The 12,836-nt window shown below is 34.0% G+C and overlaps 1 protein-coding gene across 18 annotated transcripts in view; it reads right to left on the reverse strand.

Annotated features, from left to right (window-relative positions):
• PTPRD (protein tyrosine phosphatase receptor type D) overlaps positions 1–12,836 on the reverse strand; it is a 1,164,217-nt gene that overhangs the window by 554,225 nt on the left and 597,156 nt on the right. For all 18 annotated transcript variants that reach the window (XM_063180610.1, XM_063180611.1, XM_063180604.1 and 15 more), the window contains one exon: positions 6,607–6,629. The gene's annotated coding sequence lies outside the window, so the exon portion shown is untranslated. The remainder of the gene's footprint in view (positions 1–6,606; positions 6,630–12,836) is intronic.

Here is a 12,836-nt window from a genome sequence, read left to right on the forward strand (position 1 = left end):
ATTATAAGGGGAAAGAGGTCAGTAAATGACTTGATATCACTCAAACAGTACTTGTTAGAACTGCAATATGCCTTTTTTCACTTTTCTTATCCAAGATGTCTTTCATTTTATCAAAAAATCCTTCAGAAGTTATGTTGTAAATTCCTGCTGTTATAAAATGGTGTATTTAGTAGAATAAAGAGATTAAGATGCAAGTTAATAAGGGGGTTTTCTGTGCCAAGAATCTGGTGAAGACCCTAGATGGATGTGAAAGCAGTTTTCCTTATTGACAGGTGCACAACAATCTCACCTTGGAAGATTTTCTGTGATCAGGGCTCCACCAGCGGTTGCTTCAGCTGCCTACTGGTCTGGGCTCTGGTTCTCTGATGAGCTGCCAAGAACAGCTCTTGAATGATATCAAGATGGGTGGGGCAAACTGCTATAAGCTATATATTCTAGAGGGGTGAGAATAATAAATGATGTTCTTGCCAGTGTTTAAATATATATTTAACTGTACTCATCCAAGGAGTGGGTGAACCTACACAGGCAGTAGTATTGTGCACGTTCATAGAAGTCAGAGACAGATTATCCTCTTAAGGGCAATATTCAAAATGTCTGAAATAATCAGTGTCCAACTCCCTGAACTTGGCAGCCCCCCCCCATCTCCTTTTCGTGCCATAAACTTAAAAAATTGCATGCCAAAACAATTTATATGAGGTACCACAATATCTAAAAGTTATGTGTCTATAGCTGTATAAACAACTGTATGCATGTCATATGTTTCTGTGTATGTCTTAAGGGCAGGCAACCAGATTTCCATGTAACTTCTGACTGGATGAACGGTTCCTTAGTAACAGATTAGTATTGATTTCAATGCCAGGAGTCTTACAGAGCTAATCTTTATTGCCACTGAGCACGTTTATCAAAAGTTACATCCTTGTCCTTCCACGTCCTTGGTCAATGCCAGTGCCTCAGTTGGTTAATTAGTTAGCTAAATGTGGATATATTTTCCCTCTTTACTGTTCATCTGCCAGAAAAGTATTTTATTTATATACTTTTATTTTCACTGAAATTTTCAGTGAAAATTTTCACTGAATTTTCACCTTTTATTTTCACTGAATCAAAGGTATCAGTCACACTGTTGATAGTTTGCTTTTTATACACAGATTTGTTAAAATAAAAAAGTATTCAGATATAGCTTGATCACAATTCATGCTCAAACTCACTGATGTACTTTGATTCCTGTGGCACAAGCAAAATATTTTTCTAAGTAACAGTAGTAATTGAGATGTACACTGACATTTTCATAGCCTACTTATCTGCAAATATGTTATTATTCCATTGGCTTCTAAGTAAAAGTAGAGCAAAAGTAAGTTCTTAACTGTGGATATCTTTATTTGAAATCTCATAGTGTTGCTTTTGCATGTCATACTCCTAAGGTGGAAGAATTGTAGTCTTTTCACTAGAAATAACCAAGACATATGCTCTAAGAAAGCACCAAATGCGAAACCAGACCTAGAGGTGGTCTGAAGGCAGTTCCTCTTCAGTGCCAACAAATCTTTAGTTGGCCTGTTTCCTTTTGCCAAACTAGTCCTATTTACTTGCACCACTGCCTGAAAAAGGCCCGCTGAACTGGTTTTCCTGGAGTCAGAAATGTAATTTGGTCACTCCACTGAGTTGCCTAGTCCAAAATGCTCTTAGAACTTTAAGCAATGCAAAAAGACTCTCTGTGTGTGTAATCTCTGGCCAAAGGTCAATGCAGTACAGGTTTCCTACAACTTGTAAAGACTAGTGAAGCAGCAAGCAAATGCTACAGCTCTTTTGGCTGCTGTCATTACCTAAGTAACAGCAGCTGATTTACCCATATTTTTATATGGCTTCTACAACCAGCTAAGTACATTTCCTGCATAGACAGCAGTGTTTGTAGATAGAAACAGTGTATGAGTGAGAAGAGATGAGTTTTGCAATGAGAGTACAAAAACATTCCAGGAGATTTTTATCTTTCCTCCTAATAAAAAAAAACATCCAAACAAAAAGTCAAACAAACAAATTCAGGATGAATCTCAAATTTCTAAAGCATTTGATAATAATAAGCAAAAAACACCACTTCTCTCCCTGCTCAAAAAAAAAAAAAAAAAAAAAAAGGAAAAAAAGGAAGAAAGAAAATGTAAACTCAAAACTTGTTCAGGAAGAGAAACTAGTAACATTAGCTCAGCTTACTCTATGATGCCTTCAAAGTAATGCCTTTGAAGCCTATTTCACAAATGCAAAACTAGACATTGACAATTGAATTTATAATTATTACAGAAGAGAAACAAATATCTGAAAGACTGGTGGGCAGCTCTCCCTTTCTGCTATTGTTCACGAAGTTGCTTTATAACAGGTTTATAGGACAGACATTGCAGAGTCTCAAAAGCAGACAGGCATGCCCATAAGCAAAGCCCAAAAGCTACAATCCTTTTAGCCTACACTGTTTCCTCCTTTACGTCTATCCCTGCAAGGAATGCAACATGTTGTTGAGCCATTTTGTAAATCCTTTTATATTTTCCTTCTAATTCTGTTTATTCTTTGGTAGCTATTGGTATTAAAACTGATGTTCGCAAAACTGAGTGAGTTGATTAATAGGTATTTTATACATCTGGTATTTTCTCATAAAAGACTGGTAAACTTATTTCAATTATCATACCACCAACAAGGATGCAATCTGTTCACAATGGCTGTTTACGAGTGGCTGCTTTGGGTAATGGCTGTTTTCTTAGCATGGGAAATGAAATATAATATTATTAAACAGAGATATGCAGAATGGTGTGTCAACTTATCCATCTTCCTGATGTTTATAGGCTTATTTTTTTGTAATGTTTATTTTATTTTATGGGACCAAACGTTAAAGTATCACTTATTTGAAAGCATCTAATTTCTTTTATTTTGGTTTTAATGTCCTTGAATATTAGCATTCACAAATTCATGTGCAATCAGTGCAGAAAACCTGTGGTAGGTAGTCTATTAATCCTATTTAGAGAAACATGTTGTAATGAGAGAGATAATGAACCAAGGAGTTTAATTTTTTTATGTTTTACCCACAAGGCTAAGGTTGTCTTCTTTGGTGTTTTTTTTTAAACAAATCACCTGTAAAATGTCTTAAAATGATGCATGATAATCTCAAAATTGCTATGAAAATACAATGTGGATGAGAAAGAAGGAACTGCAAATACAAGACTGGATGGTGAAGAAACAGACATGAACATTGTAAAGATTTTAAACATAACAATAATTAAAATTATGTTAGATTAATACTTCAGGTAGTGAAAGAAAGCACTGCAGTGAAGATTCAGCTTCTTAGGAATCATTAAAGTACAACTCTTTATATTTGAGCAGGGAAAGAGTCTTTTTTAGATTTGCAAATCTACCCGTCAAACAATACCTTCTTAGATTTCAGTAAATGATATTTGAAATGCTAAATATATCAGAACACTTTCATAAACCACTTACATGTCTAACAGAGACAGTATCTCTTTCAGATACTCAGATATTTAAGTCTATAATATACAAATTTGAATTTCGATTAAGGTTTAATTTGGGGCAATAAGAGAGAAATGCATATTTCTTCAAAATATAGATAGATAATGTAAACATAAATGTTTCTAAAATTTTAAAGAGCTTTAAAAACTAATGTTCTTCACCAAATGGTATCTCAGAATTTACGCAGACATAGAGGCATAGAAAACAAAAGTCACATACATTCTCCTGCCAAGTAAAAATTTCTTGCTGCCTGCCATTACAGAAGCCACTGCTGCTAAGAGAACTATTTAGTATGTTATGTTTCCTTTATCTTCTTTCCTCATACCCAATAAATATATGCTGAATGCTTTGGTGTCTGCCACCATGTATTTATTCCCTCTTTGCGTATAGACCTTGACTGCTGGTAGTGATAGCACCTTTGCTCTGCTGGCAACTTTAACCTGCACTGTGAGTCTGCTGTTGCTCCTTAGAGCAAAAGTGGATGCGTTCTGCAGCTGTTTAGACGATATCTCCTTCCCCCTCACATAATTATTCTCACAGTATTTGGTTCTTGTAGGCTTCAGCTTCTCAGCAATGTGTTAATAGAGAGCAATATCTGAGGGTTTTTGATGAGGAACTATATTTCTGGTTACCTAAGATAAATAGTTTGAGATAAACAGTTTCAAAAGCACTAACATCACTACCACTAAAGGCAGGTCACGCAAAACATGCCGCTGAAGTTTTGCCTCTGAAAGCCCTAGTTTTATGAAGCCAGACTGGCTTCACTAATCTTACCTGAGCTCAAACAATTTCAGCTACAAAGACTATCTAAGATGTCTCTTTGCTTATTGCATAAGGCTGGTTCCTTTCGATTGTGGTTTTTGATATGAAACTAATGAGGGTTTTAGTCTCTAATACATAGCTAAAGATGCTGGAAGGACAAAGAAGGGAGGGTAAAAGGACCATTTAAAAATAAGGAATGCATTGAACACATTAAATTCATTGGGTGAAACAGTTTAATGAAGAAAAATACTAATTAAGTTATTAAAATCTAGATTTCAAGTAGTAATTAAAAAGGGTGTTGCTATGCAACCAAAAGAATTTTTGTGGCAGAGTGCAGAAATATTTTTGTTAAGTATGCTGGTATTTCACTTTGACCTTTTTCATACACCTGCCCAAACTGTCGGTAAATATATTTTTGAGAATGAAAACATTATAAGATATCTGCAGGATGAAGAAGCAGAAAGACTATTTGAATCAGTTAATGGCTTTTATTATGGTTAAAAGGTTACGGAATCTGTGACATAAAAATAGATATGCATATGTAATTATCTATAGAAATTGTATGCTGATAACTAATGGATTAATTTCTATCCCAAACAGAGGTCCTGATCCTTAAACATGAACATTAATTTTCATAATGTAGTGTGTGAGCTAAACCTGCCCTTTCCTGAAGGTTTTAAATAACAGTTAAATCTATTAATTGTATCAGAAACCTAAGTAGCTGTTCATAATAACTAAGGCAAATTTTTGCTTTTCCTGGAATACTTAGTCTAAGATGTGTGTTGATTTCTGCTATAGTATCAATTGTTACAGGTGGGAGATTTCTGTTGCCATCATGTTATACTGATACATGGAAGAGAGAACACCAGTATGTAGATAAAGAGTGACATACAAAAGAATATTGTTGGGACACACATATAATTCTATACAATTATATAGAAGCATAAGAAGCATAAAATGTGTTCAAAATATATATGGAGTTCTTTCACATATACCCCACAGTCAGGCAAATTCTGCCTGGGGCTGTGCTTTGTAAATGGGAGGGAAATCTGGTTTGGTGGATCTGAAGGACTCAGCTCAGTGGTTGAGTCAGTTATTTCTTCAGGTTTCTTACTGGTCATGTGACCAAACTCAATTTTCTTTAATTCCCTATAGCCCCACATTTAAATTGCAAAATATTAAAGATTTTGCTTTGTTGATGCATGTTCCTTCCCACTGATATCTCAGCCAGAAAACTGGAGGGAATCTGAATTTGGTCTAACCAACTGGCTTCTTGAGAAATGCTGGATCACCACCAGCACCCGATATCCAGAAGCAAAGGGCTTGCTCTCTGGTTAAATCTTGATCTCTGCACTGTCACTTGCTTCCTCTTCTTTGTTTTTTAAATTACAGAGTGTACAACAGCGATTCTTAACTAGAATGGAATTTTTTGCAGATATGATTATTTTTCTTATGACTTCCTTAATTTCCAAACATAAATTTATTATTGTTTTCTAGGTAGCTTCTCTTCAAGCAACCACTCAGAATAGTCCCTAAGATCTCTTTTCACATGCTGGAGCAGAGGAACTGTAAGATTTAAAGACAGAGTGTATCAGTAGGGTGAAGAGATTCCTAACGGGAATTCTGGGACATCTGCTTATTGTTTGTGCAGTGACATGTAAGCTTCTATACACTCTTACCCTTCCATGCTAGGAATCTAGCTGAAAATAGAGTATTCTCTAAAAGCATTCTGTAGGTTCTCTCTCTACATGTTAATTAAAGGGTGCTTCCAATTCTGTGTGACATCATTACAAAAGAACATGTTGATTTCTATATGTTTTTTTATACTCAGTTTTATCTCATATCTATGTAGAAAAAGCAGGTTCAAAACTGTCTTTAATCAGGAGCACCATCTTCTGTTTATTTTTTTTTTTTTTTTGTTTAAAGACAATTTTGAAGTTCTATAAAGAAAAAAAGGGTGTGTTCCACTGCCCAGTGAAGTTACAACTCCCTGAAAACTTTCTATTTTCCTCCAGATAAAAGTCAAAAATTAATTACAGGAAAACTTCAGCATCACTGGAAAGACAGGAGTTAGAAGACACCATTATACTTCAGAACTATTTATAAACACATAAAGAAAAATTGATCCTTTTAGATGAAAATATTATCCAACTGGCCAATGACAGGAAGAATCCACAGTACTTCTCTATGTTGTAGAAAAGAGATTTTTTGCTGACTGTAAACCTTCTCTGTAAATTGCCATAGTGAATAACTGCTAGACGCAAATCACAATAACATCATAAAGCTTTAGTACCTTTGGCTTTAGTAAATTAGTTAAATTACCCAGTAATAAAATGAGTTTCCTACCTCAACTTTGTGAATTCCAACTCCTGTTAAAAAAGAGAGAAAGGGAAAGATTTTCAGAGAAGGGCACAGAAAGAAAGACATTTGACATTGTTTAGCAAATAATTCACAGAAAACAAGTTCACAAGTTTGATTAGAAGAAAAATTATATAAAAAAGAATGTTCCCCTGTTATAGAGAGAAAATAAACATTTTTCCTATATGTAATCTCCAGCTATAAGAAGATTTTGAAATTTATTAAAATATTTTTATGACAGCTTACTCCATAAAGTAAGGTATTATCACAGGAGAGAATGATAACTAGGAGAATCTGTGCTCCAGATAATTTGCAGATAACAAAGAAATTTTAAAAATACATGAAACTGAAGTTCAAAAATACTTTAATAAAGTCACTTGCTTGAAGTTTGAGCCCTGTCTTTCAATCAATTAAACAATAAAACAAATTAAACTTTCTTTTTTTAAAACGTTAATGTATGGTTTTTTTCATTTCTTTCTCAGTCATGTTATCAGTCATCTTCATTTCAGTTGACTTGTTAATGTGTCCTGCCATTACTCTACTGCTCTACTAATGTCCTGCCATTACTGCTACATGTGTACTCTGCTGTTGCTGATGCAATGACTCTACATCATACACTTTCCCAGCAGTGTCAGAAGTCTGAAAAATTAGGGAGTAAAGATCAGGAAAGAAACATTCTAAAAATACTTTTTAATAAAATATATCAGAAGTGAAATCAATTACAAGAGATTCCAAGAGGATTTAAATTTGTTTAGCTCTGCAAATTTCCTAAACTACATAGTACAAAAGCCACAATCTTGATTATTTACATAAGAAATTTATTCTCTTCTCTTCAGTTACTTCCTTGGAAGTGGAGTGAGAAAACCTTGTAAGACATGGTAAGAAGGGTATAGGCGTAGGATTTAATTTTTTTCACCTATTTTGATGGTCTCAGGCACTATCAATACCAATATCTGTATCATATTACATATTTGACATACTTTAATTTAGTTTGTGCACCAAACTACAGTTGTTTGTGAACTTTAAGAGTGATTTAAAATATAAAGAAAAAGGAATTGTCAAATAGATAGCTATAGCTGTTAGTAAATGACTGGGTAAAACCTCTATACAAGAGAAAAAGAGTCCAAGTCACCTGGATTACAGGTTTCTGGGCTTTTTGTTTTGTTTTGTTTTGTTTTGTTTTTTTATAATTTTGTCATTAATCTATGGATTATACTTGACAACTTTTCAAAACTGTATTTTGGAATTTAATCTGCAACAGATAATCAAAATTTTATTTTACTTAAGACAGTGTCCTGCAAAAACAGTCCTTATGAGGCTTAGACTCTTTCAGAAATCCACTTCATATTTATGTCTAAATAAAGCAGACAAATATCATCTTCTTTCCTATTAACACCTCTGCAGGAGATAAAAACAACCCACTCTCCACTCTTCCATTGTATCCTGTCGCTTACTTGATATAGTTACAATACTGTCAGAAAAATTCTCAAAGCCTTAAGGAAAAGAGCAAGTTTGTGGAATTAAAATTTCATATTTTTGATAAACCTGAACTAATCTCGTTAACTCCTTAAAACTTAATCCCACCACTTTTTTTCAAAATGTTGACTCAATATCATGTTTCCCCTATAATAACAGCTCTCTAGAGTATATGATGGATTTTTTAATATTTTTATTCATTTACCTTACTTTTCTAGAAATACATCTCATAGTTTGAAAAAGATTTCCTAGGAAGGCAGAGCAAACAAGTAGCCTATACTAATTTTGGAATCAATTTCTCTGTGGTGTTCCTCCAGTTCTGTTGAAAATCCTAATTACATAATTCATAGATTTCTTTATTTTGCATGGTAAGATATCTTTTTAGGGTTTTTGGGGTTTTTTTTTTGGTACTTTGGGCTTTAGCATGTATCAATTTATGAGCTTTATTTCATCTTTATTTGTATAGCTGGTGGGAGTCAGTATTGAAAATTAATTTGATTGAGCATAGCAGCCACATTGTGCAGAACATCATTCAGTGAAGAGACTAGATGTGACAGTTACAAATAATTTAGGAGAAATTATCACCAAGGAAGGAAAGAGATAAATTTGTTTGATAGTGTCAGGTGTCCTGAATGCACTGGTCCCTGTGTAGAAGAATCAGAGGGTTTTAAAAATATTGCTGATAAGGAAGACAAAACCTAACAGACCTCTAAACTGAAGTCAATACTACACCCTCTGGTAGAGTAACCTGCTCTTCTGAGATGACCTGCTTTGGAGTGTCCAGGTCTGGGACCTCCAACACAAGAAAGGTGTTGACCTGCTGGCCCCAGTCCAGAGTCACTACTTTGATTTTAGGAGTTTGAGCAGGTCACCTGTGACGACAGGCTGCGAGAGCTAGGGCTGTTCGTCATGGAGAGGACCCTATAGTGGCCTTTATTACCTACTGGGTGCCTACAAGAAAGCTAAAGGGGGTCTTTTCACAAGGGCACACAGTGACAGGACAAGGGGGAATAACCTTAGGATGAAGGAGAGTAGGAGATGTAGGGATGGTGAGGCACTGGAACAGATTGTCCCAGAGATGATGCGGGCTCCCCATCCCTGGAGGCGTTCAAGACTATGCTGGGTGGGATTTTGAGTAAACAGGTCTAGTGGAAGATTTTCCTGCCCTTGGAAGAGAGGATGGAACAAGATGATCTTTAGGGTCCCTTCCAACCCAAACTTTTTTATGATTTTCTGATAATGAAGTTATTGGTGGAAGGCTCTTGTCAGCGACACTTAAGGAGAGTCATACTAGATACTATTAAGGCAGGATCATTATCTGTGTATCATACACAGCAAGAATTACAGTGACTGAAATATCAAGTATAGAGTCAAGAACCACATTTACAAATTTCTCCTATTACGTAGAAATATCAAGTTTTTATAAGTACAAGGATATCTTAACAAGTCATTGGGTTTCCTCTCACTTTTCTTTCTTTGTATTTATGGTGACTTAGCTTAAAGCAGACCTGGCCTTATTCCTTTTTTCTCTGCTTAGAACTGTATTTCATGCTTATTCTGATCAGACAGAAAATAGAAAGAGAAAACAGAGAAGTAAAATTTATTTATAAGTGAATGATTGTTTCATTGAATTTTTCTTACATGTAGTGGGTATCTCTTTTCCAATGTTTTGCCATTCTAGCTATTCAGAGAACTTTTGCTGTGGATCATTAAGTTAATGAAATAACTTCAAAAGAAAATGTGCCTTTCCAAGCCTTTCCAGACACAATTTTGATACTGCACTTGCTCTGTCATTGGAATATTGACTATCACAGCTTCACTGCCTATTAGATTGGATTAAGATTCTGGAAATAATTTTTTTTAAAGGGTTGAAATTACATGGGGCTTAAAGTGTTTTAGATAATGAGGCCTTGGATGATCCCATCTTGCATGCTGCCTGCCTTCAGTTCAATACTTGCATCACAAAACCAGCAAAACCTTCCTGGCTAATGAAGTTTGGAGTTATGAAACAATATAAAAGCTGTGATTAACTGAGGAGCTATAAAAATCTTTGGGCTAGTTCTGCATTATCATCGAGTACCCCTACTTGACTCTGGGTCTGTACTGTTAGTTTGTTTTCTTGACTTCATAAACTATATGTTCTTGTGACCCTTAATTATATAAATTCTATTGAAACTTCAAAAACTGGATGTCTATAGCCCTATTCATTTTACATGAGAACAAAACTGATTGGGGGAATTATTTCACTTCATGTGATAAAAATTATGTTCTATAAGTAACTGCAGTTACATTTAGTTCCAATTTCTTATCAATTGACACCTTTTCTTCCCAAGTATATATTTGAATTATTTTTATTGTCTTTTTCACATTTATTCAGAAATACAATTCAGTGAGTTTGGGATAGATTGGATTGCAGATTTTAAAATTTATTCTCATTATTTTTGGCTAATTCAGTCAAGATATTTTTGTATTGCTCAGCATCTTCTTCCATGAAGACAAGTCAGCATGATAATTTAATGCTATGAGTGTAACACAAGTTTTATATTGTGTTTTTTTTTTTTTCCCAGATGGTAGTCATTAAAGGGATAATCAAACACAAGACTTGGAATATACTTTGGAGATTTTAGAATACAGTGATGGAAAAAAAGTTACATGTTGTATGTTGTATGTTTTTAGATGATCTTTCTTTCAATAGTCGCTTTCAAAAAATAAAACACAGCAAATATTAAATTAATTTCAGCTTCATACTTCTGGTTGTGTGCCAGCTTAACTGCTTTATTTCATTCAAGTGGTGAATAACCAATCCTGATTCAAACTATCATTAAAAAATCAAACATTCTCTACAGAAAACACTCTCCATGGTCATAATACCAGTTGTCTCCTCTAGTCTTTCTGACGTCATGAGACCAATATGGATATTTTCTGGATTTGGGTTGTTATCCATTGTATCAAAGTGTGCAACAATATTTCTTGTTATTAGGAATTCTGAAAAACGTGATGCTTATTTAGAATAAGATAAGCTGTTTGTTTTTTGGAAAAGCTTTACAATGAAAAAAAAAAGAACTTGCTTTACATTTTCTCTTTAATTTTTAAATCCTGCTAAGAAATGTGACTGAAAACACTATTAAGATAAATAAACAAGATTGAAAACAAGGCAATATTGTTGACTATTTTAATATAAGGAAGAAACAATCACTTTATGATTAATTTATATAAAATGAATCCTTTTGGAATTTGTTTGTTTGGTGGGTTTTTTTTTTTATTTTGTGTGTGTATGTGTTTTATATTGAACTGTAAGAAATACTGGAAAAGTTCAATCTGGACAATGTTTGGCTAAAAAAATGGTTTCATGTTTGGTCTGCACTCTTGATAATAAGGAATACTATTAAAATTGGTGACTGGAAAAAAATTTAGCTAGGATCCCTGTGGTTTTGATCATATCAGTCTGCTGGTTTAATATTTAAAATATCAGATATAAATAACTTCAACATTTGGAGAACTGCCAGAATATGAATTATAATATCTAGGTCACTGCCTGTTTAAAACACTATTATCTTCTATCTAGAGTAAAACCTTAAATGGACCTTTTAACTACCAAAGAAGCTGTGCTGAGGCATTTTTGGAATACCATATGTACGTATGGTACATATGGTATTCCAAAAACACATTTCGCTGCAGAAAATCATAAAAGGAAAAATCATAAAGAAATTATTTTGATAAAAATACTATATTTTTAATCTGTTCAGAAATCATTAAAACTTGATTTCTTTCCCCCCAGATACTTGTCTCACTTTACCAAATTTAGTAAAACTATTGGTTTTATATGCAGTTTGGTCACATAGTTACAGTTTTTTGTGCTGGAGATAGTATGATAATTTAACAGGTTGTGTTTCTAAAAACAGTTTTTTTACACATCGAGACAAACTTGCAAGAGGGAAAATGTTTGGGAATAAAAATTCATTAAGTTCAGTTACTGAAAAGGAGCAAGTCAGGAACTGAAATGACGAGGTTGAATATGGAATCATAAAGGTGCTCAGTTTTCTCACTAAAAGAGCTAGTGTTGTAAGCAGATCTTAGACTAGTTCCTAGAGCTTGTAGCAAAATTCATTGCTGTAAAATATAGAGACCTTCTATTTAGTTCATGGTATGGCAAAGTAGAAGAGATTAGAAAAGGAAAAAAACTTTATGATAAACATTCATTCACCATGTTGTTCTAAAATTCGTATTTTTATCTCTCTACAAAGGATACCTATGGAAAATATCACTGCTCCGAGTAGATGCTTCAGAAGGGTAAAGATTAGAGGGACACAGAGTAGATGCTTCAGAAGGGTAAACATTAGAGAGACGCAGATGAAACATTTAATGTCATGGGCTTTGTAGGAAAGCATGGATATAAACCAGTCAGTGATGAATGTCTTCCAGCAACTGCAACCTACTGAGAATGGAATATTTAAAACAGCTAGAAGAGGTGTCTGGTATTAAGGTGGAACAAAACAATAAGTGTAGGTTATTTTAAAAATGGATTTTATCTTAGAGTTAAATTCATCATTTGTTTCCCTGTGAAAATATGCAAATACCTAACTATACACTACATCTAAATGAAAGTTCATATAAGTGATTAAGTTAAAACAAGCTTTAAAAGACTTTTACTGCTTACACTTTTTACTGTTTTCAGCACCAAATCAACTCCTAATAAAGGACAGAGAGATGATAGATGAAGTCCTTTTTAGAAAACACAAATC

The sequence above is a fragment of the Melospiza melodia genome, chromosome Z, assembly GCF_035770615.1.
Source record: "Melospiza melodia melodia isolate bMelMel2 chromosome Z, bMelMel2.pri, whole genome shotgun sequence".
Classification (NCBI taxonomy): Eukaryota; Metazoa; Chordata; class Aves; order Passeriformes; family Passerellidae; genus Melospiza; species Melospiza melodia.